The sequence below is a fragment of the Aedes albopictus genome, chromosome 2 (assembly GCF_035046485.1).
Source record: "Aedes albopictus strain Foshan chromosome 2, AalbF5, whole genome shotgun sequence".
NCBI classification, from domain to species: domain Eukaryota; kingdom Metazoa; phylum Arthropoda; class Insecta; order Diptera; family Culicidae; genus Aedes; species Aedes albopictus.
The window spans coordinates 212,558,293-212,576,004 of NC_085137.1; the positions used below are offsets into that span (position 1 = coordinate 212,558,293).

The 17,712-nt window shown below is 42.1% G+C and overlaps 2 long non-coding RNA genes across 2 annotated transcripts; one reads left to right on the top strand and one right to left on the bottom strand.

Moving 5' to 3' along the window:
- Nucleotides 1-298: 298 nt before the first annotated feature.
- LOC134287902 (uncharacterized) lies at nucleotides 299-13,487 on the bottom strand. The gene is made up of 3 exons (XR_009997631.1): nucleotides 13,238-13,487; nucleotides 12,567-13,087; nucleotides 299-5,068 (listed from the first exon to the last, which is right to left on the bottom strand). It is a non-coding gene; the product is annotated as an uncharacterized LOC134287902 (long non-coding RNA).
- Nucleotides 13,488-16,203: 2,716 nt separating this feature from the next.
- LOC134287000 (uncharacterized) lies at nucleotides 16,204-16,922 on the top strand. Its single transcript, XR_009996947.1, has 2 exons — nucleotides 16,204-16,413; nucleotides 16,478-16,922. It is a non-coding gene; the product is annotated as an uncharacterized LOC134287000 (long non-coding RNA).
- The last annotated feature ends 790 nt before the right edge of the window (nucleotides 16,923-17,712 follow it).

Below are 17,712 nucleotides of genomic sequence, written 5' to 3' on the forward strand. Positions count from 1 at the left end.
AACGTTACTACATTTAGTTTATCGCTTAAATCACCTTAGCGCAGTTTTCGTTTTTTTCACTATGAATGCAGTGAACCAGCAGAAACCCGCTTCATGTAAACACACTTTAGTGTCAAAATGATACTTTTAAATGTTTCTAATAAGCGTTATGGCATGGTAACAATACATTAGTGTTGTATTGGTGAAATTGAAGGGAAATTGTCATATCATTCAATCATAATATGGAAATAATGAAAAAACACTCGAAGGCACACGGTGAATGGAGCCCCCACGGTGAATGGCGCCTTGACGGTACAAGAAAAAAAAACTGTTGTAAATTAACCTAAAATGAAAGATTAGACGGACTTATTCGGTTTTCGGCAGGATTTGTAACTTGAGAGATTATGGTGGACCTCTGAGACTAACTGCTAGTTTTGAACACATTAAGATTTAATCACAAAAGAAACATTAGAATGACCAACTTCTCCTACTTTACAATGCATTGATATATTTGCGTCGCCACGCAATTTGAGGGGACTTGGTAAACCACCTGAACAAGTTCTTATGACACAACGCGACTTTAGAGGACTTGGTAAATCTTCTGGACTACAAGTTCTGAGGATTGTTAGCAAAAATTACGCTGAAAAATTCTAAAAGAAACATTAGAATGACCAACTTCTCAATGAGATTTATTTTTTGCCTCACCACGCAGTTGGAGGGGACTTGGTACTCCTGAACTACACGTTTTGACGACATATTTTACGTTACCTCACAACTTGTGAGGACTTGGAAAACCTTATGAACTACGAGTTCTGAATATATAATGATTGTTAGCGTAAATCACGCTGAAAAATCCCAAAAGAAACATTAGAATGACCCACCTTACAATGATACATTTTGCGTCACCACGAAATTTGAGGGGACTTGGTAAACCTCTTGAACTACAAGTTCTGACGACACATTTTACGTTACCTCGCAACCTTAGAGGGCATGGTAAACCTTCCGGACGACGAGTTCAGAGTACATAAGAATTGTTGGCATAAACTACGCTGAAAAATCCGAAAAGAAAAATCAGAATAACCTACTTCTCAATGAGCTATATTTTGCGTCACCATGCAATTTTTAGGGGACTTAGTAAACCTTCTGAACTACAAGTTCTGTAGACACATTTCGCGTTACCCCGCAACTTGAGAGGACTTGGACGACGAGTTCTGAACGAGATATCCTTCTGGACGACGAGTTATGAATATAGAAGAATTGTTAGCAAAAATCACGCTGAACAATTCAAAAAAGAATAATTAGAATGACCTCCCTCACAATGAGATTTATTTTTTAGCTCACCACGCAATTTGAGGGGACTTGGTAACCCTCCTGAACTACAGGTTTTTGACGACACATTTTACGTTATCTCGAAACTTGAGAGGACTTGGTAAACCTTCTGGACGACGAGTTCAGAATATATAAGGATTTTTAGCGTAAACTACGCTAAAAAATCCCAAAAGATACAGTAGAATGGCGTACTTCACAATGAGCTTTTTAGGGGGGCTTGGTAAACTTCCTCAACTACAAGTTCTGTAGACACATTCCGCGTTACCTCGTAACTTTAGAGGACCTGGTAAACCTTCTTAACTACAAGTTCTGAAGACACATTTTGCGTTACCTCGCAGCTTTAGAGGACTTGGTAAAACTCCTGAACTACAAGTTCTGACGACACATTTTGCGTTACCTCGCAGCTTTAGAGGACTTAAGTAGTTCACTACGCTGAAAAATCCCAAAAGAAACATATGAATGGCCTACTTCACAATAAGCTATATTTTGCGTCACTATCCAATTTTCGGGGGGCTTCCTAAAAGTAAACTTCCTGAACTACAATAAGTTCAGTAGACACAATCCGCGTTACCTCGTAACTTTAGAGGACCTGGTAAACCTCCTGAACTACAAGTTCTGAAGACACATTTTGCGTTACCTCGCAGCTTTAGAGGACTTGGTAAACCTTCTGAACTACAAGTTCTGACGACTCATTTTACGTTACCTCGCAACCTTAGAGGACTTGGTAAACCTTCTGGACAACGAGTTTAGAATATATAAGGATTGTTAGCATAAACTACGCTGAAAAATCCCAAAAGAAACATTAGAATGGCCTACTTCACAATGAGCTATATTTTGCGCCACCATCCAATTTTCGGGGGGCTTCCTAAAAGTAAACTACCTGAACTACAAGTTCAGTAGACACAATCCGCGTTACCTCGTAACTTTAGAGGACTTGGTAAACCTCCTGAACTACAAGTTCTGAAGACACATTTTGCGTTATCTCGCAGCTATAGAGGACTTGGTAAACCTCCTGAACTACAAGTTCTGAAGACACATTTTGCGTTACCTCGCAGCTTTAGAGGACTTGGTAAACCTTCTGAACTACAAGTTCTGACGACTCATTTTACGTTACCTCGCAACCTTAAAGAACTTGGTAAACCTTCTGGACAACGAGTTTAGAATATATAAGGATTGTTAACATAAACTACGCTGAAAAATCCCAAAAGAAACATTAGAATGGCCTACTTCACAATGAGCTATATTTTGCGTCACCATCCAATTTTCGGGGGCTTCCTAAAAGTAAGTTCAGTAGACACAATCCGCGTTACCTCGTAACTTTAGAGTACCTGGTAAACCTTCTGAACTACAAGTTCTGAAGACACATTCCGCGTTACCTCGTAACTTTAGAGGACTTGGTAAACCTCCTGAACTACAAGTTCTGACGACACATTTTACGTTACCTCGCAACCTTAGAGGACTTGGTAAACCTTCTGGACAACGAGTTTAGAATATATAAGGATTGTTAGCATAAATTACGCTGAAAAATCCCAAAAGAAACATTAGAATGGCCTACTTCACAATGAGCTATATTTTGCGTCACCATCCAATTTTCGGGGGGCTTCCTAAAAGTAAGTTCAGTAGACACAATCCGCGTTACCTCGTAACTTTAGAGGACCTGGTAAACCTCCTGAACTACAAGTTCTGAAGACACATTCCGCGTTACCTCGTAACTTTAGAGGACTTGGTAAACCTCCTGAACTACAAGTTCTGAAGACACATTTTGCGTTACCTCGCAGCTTTAGAGGACTTGGTAAACCTCCTGAACTACAAGTTCTGAAGACACATTTTGCGTTACCTCGCAACCTTAGAGGACTTGGTAAACCTTCTGGACAACGAGTTCAGAATATATAAGGACTGTTAGAAAGAAACAGTAGAATGGCCTACTTCACAATGAGCTTTTTAGGGGGGCTTGGTAACTTTCATGAACTATAAGTTCAGTAGACACAATCCGCGTTACCTCGTAACTTTAGAGGACCTGGTAAACCTCCTGAACTACAAGTTCTGAAGACACATTTTGCGTTACCTCGCAGCTTTAGAGGACTTGGTAAACCTCCTGAACTACAAGTTCTGAAGACACATTTTGCGTTACCTCGCAGCTTTAGAGGACTTAGTAAACCTTCTGAACTACAAGTTCTGACGACTCATTTTACATTACCTCGCAACCTTAGAGGACTTGGTAAACCTTCTAGACAACGAGTTTAGAATATATAAGGATTGTTAGCATAAACTACGCTGAAAAATCCCAAAAGAAACATTAGAATGGCCTACTTCACAATGAGCTATATTTTGCGTCACCATCCAATTTTCGGGGGCTTCCTAAAAGTAAGTTCAGTAGACAGAATCCGCGTTACCTCGTAACTTTAGAGGACCTGGTAAACCTCCTGAACTACAAGTTCTGAAGACACATTCCGCGTTACCTCGTAACTTCAGAGGACTTGGTAAACCTCCTGAACTACAAGTTCTGAAGACACATTTTGCGTTACCTCGCAGCTTTAGAGGACTTGGTAAACCTCCTGAACTACAAGTTCTGAGGACACATTTTGCGTTACCTCGCAGCTTTAGAGGACTTGGTAAACCTCCTGAACTACAAGTTCTAAAGACACATTCCGCGTTACCTCGTAACTTTAGAGGACTTGGTAAACCTTCTGGACAACGAGTTCAGAATATATAAGGACTGTTAGAAAGAAACAGTAGAATGGCCTACTTCACAATGTGCTTTTTAGGGGGGCTTGGTAACTTTCATGAACTATAAGTTCAGTAGACACAATCCGCGTTACCTCGTAACTTTAGAGGACCTGGTAAACCTCCTGAACTACAAGTTCTGAAGACACATTTTGCGTAACCTCGCAGCTTTAGAGGACTTGGTAAACCTTCTGAACTACAAGTTCTGACGACATATTTTACGTTACCTCGCAACCTTTGAGAACTTGGTAAACCTTCTGGACAACGAGTTTAGAATATATAAGGACTGTTAGCATAAACTACGCTGAGAAATCCCAAAAGAAACAGTAGATGGCCTACTTTTAAATGAGCTTTTTAGGGGGGCTTGGTAAACTTCCTGAACTACAAGTTCTGTAGACACATTCCGCGTTACCTCGTAACTTTAGAGGACCTGGTAAACCTCCTGAACTACAAGTTCTGAAGACACATTCCGCGTTACCTCGTAACTTCAGAGGACTTGGTAAACCTCCTGAACTACAAGTTCTGACGACACATTTTACGTTACCTCGCAACCTTAGAGGACTTGGTAAACCTTCTGGACAACGAGTTTAGCATAAACTACGCTGAAAAATCTCAGAAGAAACATTAGAATGGCCTACTTCACAATGAGCTATATTTTGCGTCACCATGGACATGGTGCACCTAAATAATTGAAAATTCTTAGTACAAGTAACTATGTACTAAGTAATGAAACATTTATGGAGCTATGTAACTTCTCTTGAAGTTTAAGAAAGAAGTTAATAATGTCTAGCTACTATCACTTACCTTGATCAGAGCCTTTGTACTTCGGATAGTTAAAACAGCCCAGCAACGCAATCCCCCTCCCCTCCCAAGCCCTACATTGTTGTTTATTGATAATAATAATTGTCACAATAATTGTAATACTATTTATAAAAGCAGCATGCGTTTCGGGATGATCCATATATGATGATGATTAGAGCAGGTGGTTAGGTAATCGCAGATATGGTTTTTACACAGTCATGGTTAGCAGATACAACTGTAAGAAATTAAAAATAGATTAATGTTGACCCATGGCGCAAATTTATAATATTTTTTCGGGCATCCATAAATGGTTTACAATTCATTCAAAATACTTATATGATCAGGATAGGAAATTCTCTTGAGATATACACTGTTGTTTCCAAAAACCTATCAATGGGTGAAAAAAAACTCATTTTCGAATAACATCGCAGTCTGTCAAAAAATTCCTCCTGGAATTCCTTGGGAATTCCTCCTGGAATTCCTTGGGAATTCCTCCTGGAATTCCTTGGGAATTCCTCCTGGAATTCCTTGGGAATTCCTCCTGGAATTCCTTGGGAATTCCTCCTGGAATTCCTTGGGAATTCCTCCAGGAAATCCTTGGGAATTCCTCCAGGAAATCCTTGGGAATTCCTCCTGGAATTCCTTGGGAATTCCTCCTGGAATTCCTCCTGGAATTCCTTGGGAATTCCTCCTGGAATTCCTTGGGAATTCGTCCTGGAATTCCTTGGGAATTCCTCCTGGAATTCCTTGGGAATTCCTCCTGGAATTCCTTGGGAATTCCTCCTGGAATTCCTTGGGAATTCCTCCTGGAGTTCCTTGGGAATTCCTCCTGGAATTCCTTGGGAATTCCTCCTGGAATTCCTCGGGAATTCCTCCTGGAATTCCTTGGGAATTCCTCCTGGAATTCCTTGGGAATTCCTCCTGGAATTCCTCCTGGAATTCCTCCTGGAATTCCTCCTGGAATTCCTCCTGGAATTCCTCCTGGAATTCCTCCTGGAATTCCTCCTGGAATTCCTCCTGGAATTCCTCCTGGAATTCCTTGGGAATTCCTCCTGGAATTCCTTGGGAATTCCTCCTGGAATTCCTTGGGAATTCCTCCTGGAATTCCTTGGGAATTCCTCCTGGAATTCCTTGGGAATTCCTCCTGGAATTCCTTGGGAATTCCTCCTGGAATTCCTAGGGAATTCCTCCTGGAATTCCTTGGGAATTCCTCCTGGAATTCCTTGGGAATTCCTCCTGGAATTCCTTGGGAATTCCTCCTGGAATTCCTTGGGAATTCCTCCTGGAATTCCTTGGGAATTCCTCCTGGAATTCCTTGGGAATTCCTCCTGGAATTCCTTGAGAATTCCTCCTGGAATTCCTTGGCAATTCCTCCTGGAATTCCTTGGGAATTCCTCCTGGAATTCCTTGGGAATTCCTCCAGGAAATCCTTGGGAATTCCTCCTGGAATTCCTTGGGAATTTCTCCTGGAATTCCTTGGGAATTCCTCCTGGAATTCCTTGGGAATTCCTCCTGGAGTTCCTTGGGAATTCCTCCTGGAATTCCTTGGGAATTCCTCCTGGAATTCCTCCTGGAATTCCTCCAGGAATTCCTTGGGAATTCCTCCTGGAATTCCTTGGGAATTCCTCCTGGAATTCCTTGGGAATTCCTCCTGGAATTCCTTGGGAATTCCTCCTGGAATTCCTTGGGAATTCCTCCTGGAATTCCTTGGGAATTCCTCCTGGAATTCCTTGGGAATTCCTCCTGGAATTCCTTGGGAATTCCTCCTGGAATTCCTTGGGAATTCCTCCTGGAATTCCTTGGGAATTCCTCCTGGAATTCCTTGGGAATTCCTCCTGGAATTCCTTGGGAATTCCTCCTGGAATTCCTTGGGAATTCCTCCTGGAATTCCTTGGGAATTCCTCCTGGAATTCCTTGGGAATTCCTCCTGGAATTCCTTGGGAATTCCTCCTGGAATTCCTTGGGAATTCCTCCTGGAATTCCTTGGGGATTCTCCTGGAATTCCTTGGGAATTCTCCTGGGATTCCTTGGGAATTCCTCCTGGAATTCCTTGGGAATTCCTCCTGGAATTCCTTGGGAATTCCTCCTGGAATTCCTTGGGAATTCCTCCTGGAATTCCTAGGGAATTCCTCCTGGAATTCATTGGGAATTCCTCCTGGAATTCCTTGGGAATTCCTCCTGGAATTCCTTGGGAATTCCTCCTGGAATTCCTTGGGAATTCCTCCTGGAATTCCTTGGGAATTCCTCCTGGAATTCCTTGGGAATTCCTCCTGGAATTCCTTGGGAATTCCTCCTGGAATTCCTTGGGAATTCCTCCTGGAATTCCTCCTGGAATTCCTTGGGAATTCCTCCTGGAACTCCTGGAGCAATTCCCAAGGAACTCCTGGAGGAATTCCCAAGGAACTCCTGGAGGAATTCCCAAGAAACTCCTGAAGGAATTCCCAAGGAACTCCTGGAGGAATTCCCAAGGAACTCCTGGAAGAATTCCCAATGAAATCCAGGAAGAATTCCTTAGGAAATTCCTGGAGAAATTCCCAAGGAAATCCTGGAGGAATTCCTGAAAAACTCCTGGAGGAATTCTCGAGGAACTCTTGGAGGAATTCCTGAGAAATTTCTGGAGAAATTTCCGAGGAACTGCTGGAGGAATTACGGTAGAATTCTTGGAGGAATTTCCGAGAAACTCCTGTGGATGTTCCTGATGAACGATGCATTGACAGGTAACTCCTGGAAACATGGCAAGGAACACCTGGAGGAATTTTCTAGGAACTCCTTGAGAAATTCCCAAGGAACTCCTGGAGGAATTCCCAAGGAACTCCTGGAGGAATTCCCAAGGAACTCCTGGAGGAATTCCCAAGGAACTCCTGGAGGAATCCCCAAGGAACTCCTGGAGGAATTCCCAAGGAACTCCTGGAGGAATTCCCAAGGAACTCCTGGAGGAATTCCCAAGGAACTCCTGGAGGAATTCCCAAGGAACTCCTGGAGGAATTCCCAAGGAACTCCTGGAGGAATTCCCAAGGAACTCCTGGAGGAATTCCCAAGGAACTCCTGGAGGAATTCCCAAGGAACTCCTGGAGGAATTCCCAAGGAACTCCTGGAGGAATTCCCAAGGAACTCCTGGAGGAATTCCCAAGGAACTCCTGGAGGAATTCCCAAGGAACTCCTGGAGGAATTCCCAAGGAACTCCTGGAGGAATTCCCAAGGAACTCCTGGAGGAATTCCCAAGGAACTCCTGGAGGAATTCCCAAGGAACTCCTGGAGGAATTCCCAAGGAACTCCTGGAGGAATTCCCAAGGAACTCCTGGAGGAATTCCCAAGGAACTCCTGGAGGAATTCCCAAGGAACTCCTGGAGGAATTCCCAAGGAACTCCTGGAGGAATTCCCAAGGAACTCCTGGAGGAATTCCCAAGGAACTCCTGGAGGAATTCCCAAGGAACTCCTGGAGGAATTCCCAAGGAACTCCTGGAGGAATTCCCAAGGAACTCCTGGAGGAATCCCCAAGGAACTCCTGGAGGAATTCCCAAGAAACTCCTGGAGGAATCCCCAAGGAACTCCTGGAGGAATTCCCAAGGAACTCCTGGAGGAATTCCCAAGGAACTCCTGGAGGAATTTCCAAGGAACTCCTGGAAGAATTCCTAATGAAATTCAGAAAGAATTCCTTAGGAAATTCCTGGCGAAATTCCCAAGGAAATCCTGGAGGAATTCCTGAGAAACTCCTGGAGGAATTCTCGGGGAACTCTTGGAGGAATTCCCGAGAAATTTCAGGAGAAATTTCCGAGGAACTGCTGGAGGAATTTCCGTAGAATTCTTGGAGGAATTTCCGAGAAACTCCTGTGGATGTTCCTGATGAACGACGCATATACAGGTAACTCCTGGAAAAATGACAAGGAACACCTGGAGGAATTATCTAGGAACTCCTCGAGAAATTCCCGAGGAACTCCTGGTGGAACTCCCGTGGAACTTCTGGAGGAATTTCCGAGGAACTCCTTGAGGAATTACAAGAACTTCTGGAGGAATGCTCGATCAACTCCAGGAAAAATTCCCGAGGAACTCGTGCAGAAATTCCCAAAGAACTTCAGGAAGAATTCTCGAGAACCTCCTGGAAAAATTTCTAAGGAAATCCTGAGGAACTCCTAAAGGAATTTCCGTGAAAATTCTGGAAGTGTTTCCGAAGAACTTCTGGAGAAATTTCCATGGAACTCCTGGAAGAATTTCCAAAACTTCTGAAGAAATTCCCAAGGAACTCCTGGAGGAATTCCCAAGAAACTCCTGAAGGAATTCCCAAGGAACTCCTGGAGGAATTCCCAAGGAACTCCTGGAAGAATTCCCAATGAAATCCAGGAAGAATTCCTTAGGAAATTCCTGGAGAAATTCCCAAGGAAATCCTGGAGGAATTCCTGAAAAACTCCTGGAGGAATTCTCGAGGAACTCTTGGAGGAATTCCTGAGAAATTTCTGGAGAAATTTCCGAGGAACTGCTGGAGGAATTACGGTAGAATTCTTGGAGGAATTTCCGAGAAACTCCTGTGGATGTTCCTGATGAACGATGCATTGACAGGTAACTCCTGGAAACATGGCAAGGAACACCTGGAGGAATTTTCTAGGAACTCCTTGAGAAATTCCCAAGGAACTCCTGGAGGAATTCCCAAGGAACTCCTGGAGGAATTCCCAAGGAACTCCTGGAGGAATTCCCAAGGAACTCCTGGAGGAATCCCCAAGGAACTCCTGGAGGAATTCCCAAGGAACTCCTGGAGGAATTCCCAAGGAACTCCTGGAGGAATTCCCAAGGAACTCCTGGAGGAATTCCCAAGGAACTCCTGGAGGAATTCCCAAGGAACTCCTGGAGGAATTCCCAAGGAACTCCTGGAGGAATTCCCAAGGAACTCCTGGAGGAATTCCCAAGGAACTCCTGGAGGAATTCCCAAGGAACTCCTGGAGGAATTCCCAAGGAACTCCTGGAGGAATTCCCAAGGAACTCCTGGAGGAATTCCCAAGGAACTCCTGGAGGAATTCCCAAGGAACTCCTGGAGGAATTCCCAAGGAACTCCTGGAGGAATTCCCAAGGAACTCCTGGAGGAATTCCCAAGGAACTCCTGGAGGAATTCCCAAGGAACTCCTGGAGGAATTCCCAAGGAACTCCTGGAGGAATTCCCAAGGAACTCCTGGAGGAATTCCCAAGGAACTCCTGGAGGAATTCCCAAGGAACTCCTGGAGGAATTCCCAAGGAACTCCTGGAGGAATTCCCAAGGAACTCCTGGAGGAATTCCCAAGGAACTCCTGGAGGAATTCCCAAGGAACTCCTGGAGGAATCCCCAAGGAACTCCTGGAGGAATTCCCAAGAAACTCCTGGAGGAATCCCCAAGGAACTCCTGGAGGAATTCCCAAGGAACTCCTGGAGGAATTCCCAAGGAACTCCTGGAGGAATTTCCAAGGAACTCCTGGAAGAATTCCTAATGAAATTCAGAAAGAATTCCTTAGGAAATTCCTGGCGAAATTCCCAAGGAAATCCTGGAGGAATTCCTGAGAAACTCCTGGAGGAATTCTCGGGGAACTCTTGGAGGAATTCCCGAGAAATTTCAGGAGAAATTTCCGAGGAACTGCTGGAGGAATTTCCGTAGAATTCTTGGAGGAATTTCCGAGAAACTCCTGTGGATGTTCCTGATGAACGACGCATATACAGGTAACTCCTGGAAAAATGACAAGGAACACCTGGAGGAATTATCTAGGAACTCCTCGAGAAATTCCCGAGGAACTCCTGGTGGAACTCCCGTGGAACTTCTGGAGGAATTTCCGAGGAACTCCTTGAGGAATTACAAGAACTTCTGGAGGAATGCTCGATCAACTCCAGGAAAAATTCCCGAGGAACTCGTGCAGAAATTCCCAAAGAACTTCAGGAAGAATTCTCGAGAACCTCCTGGAAAAATTTCTAAGGAAATCCTGAGGAACTCCTAAAGGAATTTCCGTGAAAATTCTGGAAGTGTTTCCGAAGAACTTCTGGAGAAATTTCCATGGAACTCCTGGAAGAATTTCCAAAACTTCTGAAGAAATTCCCAAGGAACTCCTGGAAGAATTTCCGAAAAGCTCCTGGAGGAATTCCTGAGGAACTCAAGGAAGAATTCCTGAGGAACTGAAGGTATTCTCCAGGAAGCCCTGGAGAAATTCCCGAGGAGGAACTGCTAGGGGAATTCTGGACGAATTTCTGAGGAACTCCTGAAGGATTTCTTGAGGAACTTCTGGAGGAATTCCCGAGGAACTTCTCCCGGGAGGATCTCCCGAGGAATTCCTGCAGAAATATCCGGGAAAACCCTTAAAGGAATTTCCTGGGAACTGCTGGAGGAATGCTCGATCAACTCCAGGAAAAATTCCCGAGAAACTCGTGCAGAAATTCTCTAAGAACTGCAGGAAGAATTCTCGAGAACCTCCTGGAGAAATTTCAAAGGAATTCCCAAGGAAATCCTGAAGGAACTCCTGATGAATTCCTAAAGGAGTTTCCGTGAAAATTCTGGAGGTGTTTCAGAAGAACTTCTGTAGAAATTTCCATGGCACTCCTGGTAGAATTTCCAAAACTGCAGAAGAAATTCCCAAGAAACTCCTGGAAAAATTCCCGAGAAACTCCTGGAGGAATTTCTGAGGAACTGCTGGGGGAATTCCCGACGAATTCCTGAAAATTTTCCTGAGGAACTCCCAAGAAATTCCCGAGGAATTCCTGCAGAAATATCCGAGGAAACCCTGGAAGGAATTTCCTGGGAACTGCTGGATGAATTCCCGAGCAACTTCTGGAAAAAATGCCGAGGAACTGTTAGAGAAATTCTCGAGGAAGTCCAGGAGGAATTTCAAAGAAACTCCTTAAAAAAATGCCGATGAACTTCTGGAGAAATTCCCGAGGAACTCCGGCTGGAATTTCCGTGGAGCTTCTGGAGGTACTCCCGAGGACTGGTCTCTAGCAGCGCAAGTTTGTCATACATCATATTTTCAGGTTCAGCTGCTGAAATCAGTTGTGGGCGATCAGAAGCGTTTAGCATTGGCATTGCTTATGCATTCATCTACTCTAATTATTACTGAAAAGCATGCCTAAAGTCAAAGCTCCCCGGAACAAATAACACAAGCCCAGGGTGAAATATAATTACCAAACCTCAGAGCTTTTCTTCTCATTTTTATTCGACAAGATCGTAGAGAATCTCTTCATCAAAATTATTTACACAAAATTAAGGATTTCTCCAAAACTTGGCCGATTTTTGGTGCCCAAATGCATTGATAGACATCGGTATACCTAGATATAATGATCGGCACAGGCAAAGTTTTCACTCTAAAAAAAATGTACAAGTAGGTAGCTGCAAAATTAATTAAAATTCTTCCATCCTTTTCCACCCTATCCTTGAACCTGCCCGCGAAAACTTACACCCTAAAATGAAACAACACAGGCTTGTGTACAATGTACACAGGCTTGTGTACAATGTACACAGATTTGTGTACTACTAGATCAGCCTCCACCCCTGTGTCAAATGTACACAGTCACTTTTCTGGCTCTAGCGCTGGTATGGGGGCAAAGTTCATAACTAATTTTCTCTGAACGATGACATGCATTATCAGGAATCGATCAGTGCAAAAATAATTGTTAATTTTGTTTTCATGCCAGCGCTGGAGCCGGAAAAGTATCTGTGTACATTTGACACAGCGGTGAGGCTGATCTAGTAGTACACAAATCTGTGTAACTTCTGTAACCGTGTACGTTCATACCTTTCGTATATCAGCAGTACGGCATTGTTGGGCCCGAGCCTCAGGTCCCCATAGTGCCTTTTTGTCGTTGCCGAGGATCCTCCTCAGGTTGCCCACCGTGAGAGTGATGATCTTGAGGTGCTGATGACTTCCGAGAACATCTTACCTCTAGCGATTCCTCATGGTTCTTCCGGTAGTCCTTGTTTTTCATCTACATTTCCCTTCTTCCGGCTGCATTGTTTCTTCTTGGCCTTCCGGTAAGCCATGTCCAATGTCCCTGCATCATCAAGATCCCCATCAGCAAAGCTCACGCTCGTATATGCCTGACGAGAAAATCTTCCTCCGCTGCTTCGATATCTTCTCTCTCTTCTTTTTCCGCTAGTGGCTCATCGTAATCTGGAAAAAGGAACTGCTGCTGGAACTTATGTCGCTGAGAGCGCATTAGAACAGCGGTTTTTGGTTTCCGTCATCCCAAAGCAGCGGCAGCGAGGGAACTGCGAATTCGTTTCCGTGACGCCCACGGTCTGACTTGCATCGGCGATCTGTGAAAGGATGCAAGGTAATACATTAGAGCTAAATTCAAGCCGGAGTATTTATCATAGTATGTAGAGTTGCCGGTGCGGCTGGCTCGATGGCTTCGAATGTGTTGGCTCGAGCTCGTCGTCGGCTACCGTCCTCCGCAGGATACATACCTATGGTCTCCAATAACTCCTCATATTTCTTCACCTTAAAAGCCAAAAAACGAAAAACCAACCGATTTCGGAAAAGTTTTGTTTTGTTTACGATCTTAAACCGCGCGACGAATTTGACATTTAGTTGCGCATGAGTGTATTTGTATATTCGCAAACCGCGCACGCTCAAAAAATGCATTAAATGAACATTTAAATGTAAAAAAATGCATTTAATTTTTCTGATTTATGGAATGCATCTCGAGTGAAACGCCCCTTGGGAGCAACACAATAATCTTTCCGCAGGACGTACATTTCGATTGAAGACGCAAGTTTTCGTCCTGCTTAAAACTCCGATAATCGACGCCAATGAGGATGATCGTCATATAGAAGAACTCTAGGGAGAACTTGCGTATTTTCGATTGTTTTGTTCTTTTCGTCATAGGTTTTGTTTTTAAGCCTGTTGAGCTCAAAGTAGGCCTCAAATTTTTCCCAACCATGCTAAATTATTCGACCAAGTTTCAGCCTATCTGGCCAACAATAAACCCCCCTGACAAAGAGAACAAACCTGCCGATAATACTCGATGTCACCCAATTATATATAATTTTATTATTACGATTACGCGTTACACTACCAAAAAACCTTGCTCGCCGTATAGACCACTTCACGGCGAAATTCTATCTCTTTTGCTCCTTCAGAGAGTTTGAAAACAACAGGACCAGTACCTGTCAAATTTGACAGGTGTTGGTCCTGTTGTTTTCTAATTTCCCGTAGGAGAGAAAGAGAGCGATTTCTTGATGACGTCATCGTGCAATGGGCAATACAGCGCGAGCGCGGTGCAGTTTTCGTTTGCTTGATGGCGCACGTCCTGAAAGGTTAATTCGATCGAGGTTTCAAAGCGTCAATAGGAGTACCTAACAGTTGCAGCACGACAAACACAAGGTATGCGGGAATGGCGTTCCGTAGGATTCAACATAGAAGCAAGAACGAGTTTACTTAAGATCCGGAGATTGCTCCGAGGGATGCACAGACTGAATGATTCGACCAAAAAGAAACCAATACCCAAAAATCTCGTTTGACTCGATCGAGTTTTCATTAGTGCCAAAAGGTGCCAAACAGATGTTTGATCTTTAGCAAGTTCCTTGTCAAATATTTGCTCTGTGTATGTGCTTGAGGCCTTACTATAATAAGTTTTTGATACATAGCGTAATTTCGCTGTTGTTATAATCATCTTTTGCACTTGGCGCTTTGAAGATTCTATAAATATACCAGACCAAGTCTGAATATTCCAGTTCAAGATCAAGATCAAGGGGTACCAGACCAAGTCCCTGCTGGATAGCGCCAAACAGATGAGTGGCAGACAAAATAATCGTCAATGTCGTAGGGTATAGTATGTGACTATTGTCGAAAACTGTAATGCCCAACCAAAATAATAGGCAATGTCGAGGTAGTGCTAGCATAGTAGTGCTAGGGTTGAGATAGCATGAATTATTTCAATACAATTTCAAGTTTCAATATATGAGTTCAGTAGTGTTAAAGGTAAACAAAGTTTTGCGGGTTTATTTGGATTTCTGTTAAGAGACTGCGCTTTTACTGAATGTTTTCAATATTATCTACTGTAGTTACGATATTTCTAACAACTTGCATTATTATTACGTTGTATTGTCCCACATAGGAGCTTAGATAGTAGGGAGAGACGTTAATTGTTAGAAATGTAGTTATGAAGGATAATTGTTAAAAATGTAGCTATCAAGGTTAATGATGAAAGAGTAGCGCAGAGCGATACTAACTAATCTAGATCCAGGTTCCACACTGCAAAATTACTGAATTAGAACCATCTTTTGCATTTGGTCGCTTTGAAAGGTCTTTTAATATAGGATCGCTCTTTAAGCCTGGAACATATGCGTGCGTGTGAGTCAAATTTTATAGTTATCCCATGGATTAACTATTAAATTTGACGCAATTGCATACTGTTTTCCACAAGCTGTTCATCAAGTGTCTATAAATGCTGCAACAATGGTTAAGCACGCTGTAATGTTACTTTAGTACCTCATCACCCATTAAATGCAACTACATTAGTGGTCTAATAACACTAGCGCGCTGGGGCACGGTTCCATCATGCCGCTTATAGTGTTGCCACATATAATGCTTAGTCTGCTAAACCCAGTTATCTGGCTGGTGGGACATGGGAGCTCAAGCTTCAGCCATTAATGCAACTAGACGCTTATTGAACAATAAAATGAGCGATTCGAATATTTGAAGAACTATTCAAACTACAAAGTAGCTTGTGTATAGTCAACATTTAACGAACTTAATCTATGCAATATTTTGCATTTTAACGCTTCGAACGATCTTCAAGTATAGGTTCAAGTTGTAGTATATCGAGTATTTTAAGTGCTACAATAATGGTTAAGCACGCTGTAATGTTACTTTTGTACCTCATCACCCACTAAATGCAACTACATTAGTGGACTAATAACACTTAGCGCGCTTAGGCACGGTTCCATCATGCCGCTTATAGTGTTGCCACATATAATGCTTAGTCTGCTAAACCCAGTTATCTGGCTGTGGGGCATGGGAGCCAAAGCTTCAACCATCAATGCAGTTAAACATTACTCGATTTACAACATGAGTGTTTCAAATATTTGATAATTGTTCGATCTGTGTTCTTAAAATGTCTAAAATATACAAGCTTCTAGTCCAAATGCATAATGATAGTTCAGTTTCGTTTTATTCAGGATTCTTTCTAGCAGGCAGTAACAAAAAGCAGAAATAAATCAAACATTTTTGTAATTTTCAAACTATTACCAAACATTAGAATTTTATGTTTCACAATAGAAAACAATTCCAAAACAATTGAATCTAATGTAGAGCCAGTAATAATGTCACTGTTCAAAGCAATACACTCAAATTATTCGACTGATAGATTCTAAGTGCGCTAAGCGCATAGACTGCCGGCGAGAGAGAGAATCGCTCGTTTATGTGCAAATGATAAAATCTATAAGTAAGACACAAGATTTTTATTATTACTAAAATATATTCCAAGTGCAACAGTATAACAAGTAACCATTCGCACATAAAATTTAAAAGGAAGCAAACAGATAAGAAACCATAATGGCGCGCACAGGAGACGAATGTTTTGCACGAACGCGTGCTGTCGGATTCAATTGACCGGCTGAAATAATGGATATACTCAAGGGTAAGTACATAATTCGTTCTTTAAAATATGTTTGGCGCTCACAGTGAGTGAATTCCTATTGCAGCATCAGGATCGATCGCTTCACTAACGGTGAAAAGTGGCGAACTTTGCAGCCGAAATAGTTTAGCTCCGTCATGCCAACACCAGCATCCGGTGGATCCCCCAAAGTGCTGAAGGAACGGTGAAGTCCGCGACGGGATCACTTAACCCTCTGGTCTTAAATATCTGGTATTATTCATGGAATAAAGTAAACTCGGTTGCAAATTATTAAAATATTGCATTTATTTACGTTTCGAAGCCAATCCCACCTGAAAATGGTTTTGTTATTCGATCCAATATAACCCATACGCTGAACGATTGAAAACCGAAAGCGACGCACATAAATTCTATCATGATTGAATCGACAATGACTCAACAGCGCCGCACATAGTTTTCAAGTGTAAAAGCAACTGGTCATAATCTAAATGCAGAACTATTAAATTTAATATGTTTTTTATTCTGAGTGTATGTTTACCATACATTTCACTGCTTAAAATAATTTGAAAACATAAGAATTTTCTGTATTACAATAGAAAGCAATTCCCAAACAATTGTTTCAATGTAAAAACTTAGGTAAAAACAGTACAAACAGTATGTTCTGCTTCACTATAAAAACGATTCCAAAACAATTGAATCAAATGTGGAACCAGTAATAAAATCACTAATCAGAACAATACGTTTACCGTTCTATACACTGTTTGAAACAATTCAAAAACATAAGAATCTTCTGTATCACAATAGAAAACAATACCCAAACAATTGAATTCAATGTAAAAACAGTACAAACGGTATGTTCTGTTTCACAATAGAAAACAATTCCAAAACAATTGAATCAAATGTGGAACCAGAAATAAAATCACTTCCCAAAACAATACGTTTACAGAGCATTTCACTGTTTGAAACAATTCGAAAACATAAGAATCTTTTGTATCACAATAGGAAACCATCCCCAAACCATTGAATCTAATGTGAAATCACAGTTTAAAACAGCATGCTCTCGGCTTATTTAACTGTTCAAAACAATACAAATACATAAAAATCTTCTGTATCTTTGATACCACGTATCGGTATTGCCAACATTTAATTTACATTGGAATCTTCTGTTTTGTGAAAAAATTAGTATGGAAAAAAGTCATTTTTTGTATTGTTACGATACTTAACAACCTATACAATTCAATGTGAAATGCTCATTCACAATTGATTCTATTGTTAAAAACATTTAATTCTATTGTTTTTCTATTGTTAATTTAACATTGAATT